General features: G+C 35.0%; 1 protein-coding gene across 4 annotated transcripts in view; it reads left to right on the top strand.

The window, feature by feature from the left end:
• The first annotated feature begins 149 nt into the window (after positions 1-149).
• The window catches only part of LOC106130744 (C-terminal-binding protein), a 72,559-nt gene continuing 64,005 nt past the window's right edge, over positions 150-8,703 (top strand). For 3 of the 4 annotated variants that reach the window (XM_060951100.1, XM_060951097.1, XM_060951096.1), the window contains exon 1: positions 150-440. The gene's annotated coding sequence lies outside the window, so the exon portion shown is untranslated. Of the gene's footprint in view, positions 441-641; positions 846-8,703 lie in introns of those variants that run through there. The other variant, XM_060951099.1, reaches the window with a different exon arrangement.

Below are 8,703 nucleotides of genomic sequence, written 5' to 3'. Positions count from 1 at the left end.
CTATAAGTGTAATTAATTTAGGTATCTTATTTATTATTTTATTATACAATACATATATATCAATAAATATTTCATAGCTATTCTTTCGATGTCTGGTTTCTGAACGAAACTGTACCATAGACAAGAAAATGCCCATGCGTTTTCTTTCGGCGCGTCAGCGCGTCACTTTCGTTTCCCAGGAGCTCGCTCGTTTCGTCGCAAATCCGCCATTTTGTATGTAGCTGGCGGTGCTTCAGGGTTTACTATCACGGATTAGTGATTTTCTCGACTTAAAAACTGTTAACTTCGATAAATAAGACTTTATAAACTACTTGTGAACTAAATTGACTGTATTGTGAAGTATTTTAGCTACTACAACTTGTGTTTTCGTGAATTGTGAGTGCCCTATAATTGGAGCGCGTGGCTGGTGACTCTTTGTTGTTGGATTCATCATATTTACGGTGAGTTTCATGATATTTGGGAAGGTAAATTGCATGTAAGTGGTGGGTAAACGTGGAGTAATTGTTTAGTGTTTGTAATCTTTAATGGGGAGGCGTATATTTTGTGTATGTGGTAGCGTCCCCATTGCGGTAGCCGTGCGGCGAGTTGTGGTAATGGCTGGCGGCCGACGACACAGTGCCCGCGCGACGCCGACGCGTCACAGCTTGGTCGCGTAAGAACCGCGTTTGTTACTAGTAAATTGACTTTCTAGAATAATCTATGTACCCGGGTGCGTCAAGAAACCGGTGATGACCTATTTCCAATAATTAGGATAATTATTAAAACTTAAACACATTCCTTGTTCTTGGTATCTATTTGTGGTGTGTTCTGTGAATCTGTATCACATGTATAAGACTCAAAAAATGGTAAGCTCCTTAATTTTTTTACCAAAATTTATGTTATTTAGTCGATAAATAACCTGTTATATTAGTTTACGTGACAATTTCGCTGCTTAATATTTATATATATATATGTATATATATAATACCTATACACAATAGTCCTATGAACTTGTAGGTACAAATAAATTTTAATTGATCCACATGGTATTTATTTTTAAAAGCATAAATAATTCTACATGGTGATTTGGTTTTCTTTTATGTACCACAAAATAAAAGAAAAAACAATCACCAATGAATATCATAGCCCATATGTAAGTTGACTATGCTGGTATATAACCTAATCATGTCAATTATAAAAACATATTTAAGTTTGAAAAGTTTATCATCATCAACATATTAGCTCCATGGATAGAGTTTGGATGGATAGATGTTGCCTTCGAAAAAAAAAAATATAATTGAAAGCTTCATATTTAATGTAATTCAAATTTAAAAATTTCAGCATGGTTTTCATTTGTTTAATCTATAAGTTGAATAGTTGCTTGTTAGGCAATTGTCTAAATTTTATTTTATGGTTTTAAACTTAATTTGAAATCAAGTTCAAATGTTAAGCACAATGTCTACGCCGTATGTGATGATAATTTTCTTTCTAATTTTTTTACTCTACCAGAGAAAATCTGAAATCATTGAAATTTTAAGGATTAAAAACTGCTTATGTTATTGTTTTTTTAATGTTATCTCTCAGTTTGCTAAGAGTGGTTTAAGGTATTTATTTATTTTACTTGCTTACTCATCAATGTGGCATTGTTAATTAAGGTACTCGCAGTGAAGTTAAATTACAACTAACTTCACTCAAACTTAGTTTGAATTGTTGAAAAACTTTGAGTGAATTTCATTTGCAAGTTTCTCCTTTCATTATGAACCTATTTATCTTTTGTATTTGTTTTTCAGTTGTTTCACCCGGTTGAGATTTCTTTCCAAACTTCCATGAATTTGTTGATTATTGTAACAAAAGAAAATTTTGCATTGTTTTCTTAATGAATATTTTGTCAAAGTTTAGCATAAGGATGAATTGTTTTGAATGTATTATGTATTCCTACAAAAGCATTCAGAGTTACAAAAAAATGTTTATCAAAGATTCATTTAAATAAAAGGTAACAGCGTTTTATCTCTTATATTTTATGATGGTATTTAATTTAAAAAAAAAATCCACTGCTTGTAATTTCATTCGCTTTTTGTTAAATTCTTTGTATTGGGAACTTTCTTTTTTATTTCTGTTAAAAGATATTTTTTTGCAAAAGATTAGTATTGTTGCTAATGGAACAAGATCATCTTTGGCTCATGTAGTTTTCTCTTGCAGTTTTTTTATGATGATACTGGGGTTGAATTTATGTATATTCATACAAATTTCTTCATTAGTATTTATTGTAATAATTTCTAAGGATTTTTAATTCGCCGACAGGTTATTTTCTTTCCTACGTACGTAATTAAGTATGTTATCGCACATAGCAACTAATAAGCCATGCGCTAGCGCATGTGCGGGTGACGTGTCACCGTCCCTCGAGACTGAATACATTGCTTTGTTGGTACAAATGTTGTTTAACTTCTATAAGAGTAAACATTGATCTCTGAAACAAAGTAGCCCCTGCCTAGCCCAGGTAGAAGGTGCAGGTAGACCAAGGGAACCCTAGCGTGACGTCGCAATGGATGACAAATGCCAATGGTCTTAGAAGTTGCTATATATTGGACAAAGCGAAAAGTGAAATTTCATAAAGCAGACCCCAACGCCTCAAAACAAAAGAAAGTGGCGGTCGTGGTGTGCAACTGGTAACTGGGAAGCACTCAAAATCGACAAGAGTGTAAAGAGAGATTTACTAGTCTATAGATAATGCGATATCTTTAAGCTTGGTAGCACGTGGAAATACATAGTCGCTGTTTAACCCGTGATAATAATGTGTCAGGTCGTAATTGATAGGTAGTTTCATGGGAGATCTTAGTTCAGCAGTTTTAAAACTGATTTTTAGTGAGCGATATATGTTATCAGACAAAAGTTTGGGTCATTTAACTTGCCAATAAAGATGTAGAAATGGCATTGGCGTATGCATTGCGCCATTTAAACAGGTAATAATCAGCTTTGCGTAATGAATGCGTTAGTAACGTTTGTCCTTTCGTGAATCTTGCACAATATTAAGTGATAATTACATTAAAAGGGGCGTATTAACACATAATATAAAAGTTCTTTTATAACTGTTTCAATGCTTACTTACTAAGATATTGATGGCATGAATGGATAAATTTTATAATTCCTACCCCAAACGTCAAGTAATATGTTGTTATTGCGAGCCACAATATGAGAGAAAATTCTTTCAGAATACTGCCTTTACTTTGTCCGATGTGATAAATTTAATTTTTTAAGTCAATTCTAACGAGACACACTACCTAATAACTTAAGAAACCTTTATAAAGCATATAGAATTTTTGACAGTAGTACGAAAATTTAACAAATTCGTTCATCTAGCAGCTTATTAAATACCCCTGTTCAATTTAACGAACATTTCAAGTTTCTCTGCGATGGACTGTACTGTACATAGTAAAAGAGAGTTATGCTGTTGACTGTCCGACGAAGTATGTGCACACAGTGACACGACACGAGTTGTAAACAAAGCCAGTCGGATCGCCTCGACCTACCTTCGGAACTATTCTATGTATATGTGGTCGTCGTATATTTTCTGAAGTACAGCTATAAGTGGTTGTTGTATGGTTACGTCCTAGGGCTGTCGATTTGTTAGAACGACTATAAATAATCTTAAACGATGTTTTGTGTTGTGTTGTTTTTATTGTTGTTGAAAATGTTTATTTGTTGTTAGTAGATTGTAAATTTAATGCGTGGACAGGTTTTTCTATCAAGTTGTTTGATGTTAAATTGTTTGTTCGGCATATTTCTATGAATGGATTTTAATCATACTATACCAAATGGTCTTTAAAATTTTATTAACAGAACAGTACTAAATTTTTGCTTTCAAAGTTAATGTCTAATCTCTTCTGCCCGTCTTAGTGTTAGTTTCTAATCTAAACTGCTCCATGACCTCTGACTAACGCGATAAACACCAAATGCTAAGGATTGTAACGTTTATTTAAAACAGGGCCCTGGTAAAAAAGAAAACGAAGAAATTCATCTGTCGAAACGTGATAACATAACTTCCGTTACATTTACACAATCACGACAATTGCGGTGTAACCAAGAACTGGATACAATTTTTCAAAAGTCGTCACACGTTTTTACCCAACCGGCGCACTAGTTCTGCCAGACATTTTCCATAGTACAAATGGCATTATAATGACACCCACTAGTCTGTACAGTAAATAGCTAGAGGCGTGTGTGCACAGACCACATCCGTTCTTATTCAATGCACACTATGTGCGTATTTAAAATCAATCGATACTTGATAGTAGACGAGCGAGTTGCTTTGTGCATAATATGCACAAAGCAACTCGCTCGTCTACTATCAAGTATCGATTGATTTTAAATACGCACATACATTCGGTTGGCTGGCCGTTTTCCACTCGGTCGCTGGTCGATGCAACGGGCTGTGTGAATGTATACTTGTTTGAATCGTTGAGATGAAGAATGATGTTGATGATTTCATATATTTTTTTATAATTAAATCTACATTCTTAATTCCAATGTGGTCTGGAGAGGTGCCAGAGGTATTTGAGGTTTGACGGCCTCTGTGGCGCAGCGGTAGTACGCACTGTCTGTGACACCGGAGGTCCCGGGTTCAAATCCCGGCCAGGACATGAGGAGAAAAGAACTTTTTCTGATTGGCCTGGGTCTTGGATGTTTATCTATATAAGTATTTATTATAAAATATAGTATCGTTGAGTAAGTATCTCGTAACACAAGTCTCGAACTTACTTCGAGGCCAACTCAATCTGTGTAATTTGTCCCGTATATATTTATATTTATATTTATAGGTATGCCCTTGACCATGGTTCCAAGTTGTCCCTTGATCAGATCCCAATTTCCTTACCTTATTCCAGTGGTTTTTGTTTATATTGACTCCTTTTCAGAGTGACTTTCATAGTTCATTAACTCCCCATCGTTCTTAATTTTCTTGCGAATCCTGAAGCGAGACGTTATCATGTAATATGAGGAAAATTTTTATTGCGATTACTCATAAAATTACGATTGCGGATTAAACAAACGAAGCTGTACAAATTCTTAAAACGTGTTTCATAATTCCACGTAGAGTCGAAGACTATAATTTATGTACATACATAATCTAAGAGCTGCCGTGTCATAGACGTGTTAAATTTTGTCGCGTCGGCTTTTGCTTCTACACCGGATATTTGCGTGGATCTTACAGTTTTAACAAAAGAATATTTGTAATTTTCTTATAAGAAAGAAGTATGCAATCAGGGCAAGTGAAAAGTTGTCTCTGCCTACCCTAAAGAGACGTGTCTGGGCTGCGTTTTCCTGTTGTATGGTAGTTAAGTTCCTTCAAATAGAGTGAGAAGAAGAGTGATATGAGAATGGCTTTTTCAAAGCTGTACACATTGTGGAATAACATTGAATTAAAGAAAACGAGAACCACACGGCACCAATACAAAAAAAGAATAGGACCACTCCATCTCTTTCCCATGGATGGATAGGCTTACAAACTTGGGATTCTTTTTTAGGCAATGGGCTAGCAACCTGTCACTATTTGAATCTCAATTCTATCATTAAGCCAAATAGCTGAACGTGGCCATTCAGTCTTTTCAAGACTATTGGCTCTGTCTACCCCGCAAGGGATATAGACGTGACCATATGTATATGTATGAGAAATCATAGATAGTCAAGAGTTTCAGAGAAAGAAAACCCGACAACAGTAGAACATTCACGTGATTCTGCTCGTATAACCAAAAGGTTTGGTAGAGTCATGGGTTAGGGTGGCACGCTGCACGGGCCCTTAGGGAGTGACTTGGTAAACATACAAATGTCATTCTTGTTCCGCAATTACTTAACCTTTTACCCATTACTAATTACATAAAACCGGTTTGCGACGCTTATGTCCTAAATTAGTAAGTATCAAAATCATATAATCGCATGTTCTAAATGGCCTGTAAATACCACTATTATATAAAAAAATGTCACAATTCACTAAGAGATCATAAAGTAATGTTTATCATTAGACCAGTTTTTAATGTAAATTTACTTATTATAATTAATTCAAGATCTTTTTATATCCTTACATCCCTTGAACTAGAAACGGCAGACACTTGAATAATTCATGATTCAGAGTTTAATGATATGTGTATCGGCGGCTCGTGTGAATAACAACGGGCCCATTTATTCTCGGCGAAGAATAATAAATATATGTATAACAGGAAAAGAACACTTTCTATTCGAAGGTATTAGAAAGTAGACTTTTTTGAAGGAAATCATTAGTGCGAAACTGCGAATTTGCGAACTTTTTTTGATTAGGTACTTTGGTTGAATCGAGAAGCTTTTTGATCAACTCTTATTTTTTAAGTGTTTTTTATGCATAAACGATGGGCTGCTGTCATTCGGCACGGAACAGGCACTCTAAACAACATCTGACAACTATACAAATATTGTTGTGTAACATGCAATATAGGTCATTTTTTTTTGTTTATTAAAAATCATAAAACAATGGTAGAAATTTTGTACTTATAATATTTTCGATATTTAAAAAAATGTATTTCATATTTTCTCCAGAAAAATGAAGCGATACAAAATACGAAAGTTTTCGTTCAATACGGCGCTAAAATCACGCCCGACAGTCGTTCAATAACATTATCTAAGCTATATAATTCGAGTTAGCAGTTCGCCCCCACCCTAAAAGTGGGGGTCCCACCCACGCTGACCGACCTATTAAAATTGTAATTACCGCCAGCTCTTGTGTTATTGTCGAACCGATGTCATATTGATTTTATTTCGATTCTTATTGTGGCCGGTTATAATTGCTTACTCTGTGCTGCGCAAATATAAATTCAATTTAAAAAAATAAGGGATCGGACCCAATGGTGTATTTAAAGCGTTCGTATATATGGTTTGTCACTATAAGTAATTTTACATAACGTAATCTTATTTTTATATAATAATCATTACGATGCATAATCCTTTACTATCTTTCACTTCACCTACTCCACACGCACTACATTTTGACTTCAAAAAAGCATAGACGCGGTATGTCTTAGAAATCAAAATGTAGTCCGCAATAACTGAAATTGTTTCTCGGAGCTATGAAATCAGTTATGCCCGAATAAGGTACAATAGCGAAACATAATCATAGGTTACGCTCGTGTCGACAAAGCACTTCGAACAATGGCTAATGTGATTTAGCCACAAAAGGAGGGTGGTTTGAGACAGTCGCCCCTGGAGGGTCGCCCTGCAGACAGGATCCCTGATATGACCTTGTTATTTGATATCATTGTATGTTACTCTCTTTGAAGCAGTATCTCTAAATTAAATTCGAGTTCGCGTGACGAAATTTCAGGCTAACCCACATCTTGCATATTGAAATCATGTTTACCTTTAGTCATTTCTTTAATATTGCATTTTTTCGTCATATTACTACACCAGGAACAGTCAAGTGAGTGAGATGGTGTTATTTTTAATTCGTTTGAAAAAGTACCGCCCGCGCATCTGTAGGTTATCTAAAAATACATTGTTACATATCAAATGTATCTACTGAGTATGTTGCCTACTCATCATACTCGTATTAATAGGTAATTTATATACTAATAGCAATTTTGCTTACAAGCAAAATGTAATAAAATTATTTGAATGAAACTTTATGTAGCATTATAAAACCTTATTAAATTTTCAACAGTTTCAGTCCTTAAGAAAACTATATTATTCGCGTTTCCGTCTATTTAACATTGTACATACGATCGTCTCATCAATTATTGACATCAGTATCTATTACTGGTTGGCAACAATGATTGTTAATGGATGAAGCAATATAAAATCTCGTGTGAGCATACTGTTGCCTCCACCGGCGCGTTGGTAAATTGACAATGTTCCCAGTGCATTTTAAGCATGCGAATTATGATTTGCCATTGTTATTGGGGATTGCCTTCGTCGTTGCAATAGAAGTCTTTACCTATTTACCTATCGTTTTGTTTAACGAACGTCCCACGGTGATAATACGTCGTCAAGAAATTTGAAGGACTGCATGTTGCAAGTTTTGCGATGGAACCATTGGATAATTTCACTGACAAATGACTTATTACCATTATGTTGTATGACAAAGTGTAAAATTTTAATTATTCTTTTTTAGTAATTTGAAAAACATCGCTAAAAGCGGTGTCATTAACATTTATCCAGGATAGTTAAAATACTCAAAAACACTGATCCCGGGAAGTTGTAAGCGTGGAAGCGACTAAATCGCCATCCACATACCTTGGCAAGCATTTTACGCTTTAAGGTGTTTTATCGTGCACTAAAAGTAATTAAAGCTTTTATACCGCAGCGCGATCATTAAAATGTATTAATGGCGGCTAAGGGCGTTTTCACAATAGCTGTTTTCGGAATATATTTTACGTAATATTCTTTAAATGTCAGAATGTCATCTTATTGGGCACCATAATAAAAACAGTTGGCCAACCTTTTATCTTGAAATTTTCTCATAGTGTTCTCCTAGTATTCGAGTAACCGAAATGCCAAATAGTTTTTAGCTATAAGAACCATTGATCGCCCAGTTGTCTGTTTCTTTTGAGTAAGTACATTCAGTACCAGTACTAGATAATAATTTCTGCACGTGGAAATTTCAAACGATATCCATGTTCTATACAGCGCCAATGTGACAGCACCCTAAGCTGTTTTCGCGAAGCCCGTTTCCCCGGCTAGTTTTTTTTACGGTTTCTGCTTATTCGA

The sequence above is a fragment of the Amyelois transitella genome, chromosome 23 (assembly GCF_032362555.1).
Source record: "Amyelois transitella isolate CPQ chromosome 23, ilAmyTran1.1, whole genome shotgun sequence".
NCBI lineage: Eukaryota > Metazoa > Arthropoda > Insecta > Lepidoptera > Pyralidae > Amyelois > Amyelois transitella.
Note: the sequence above shows the minus strand (reverse complement) of the source record. Positions and strands in the feature narration are given on the sequence as shown.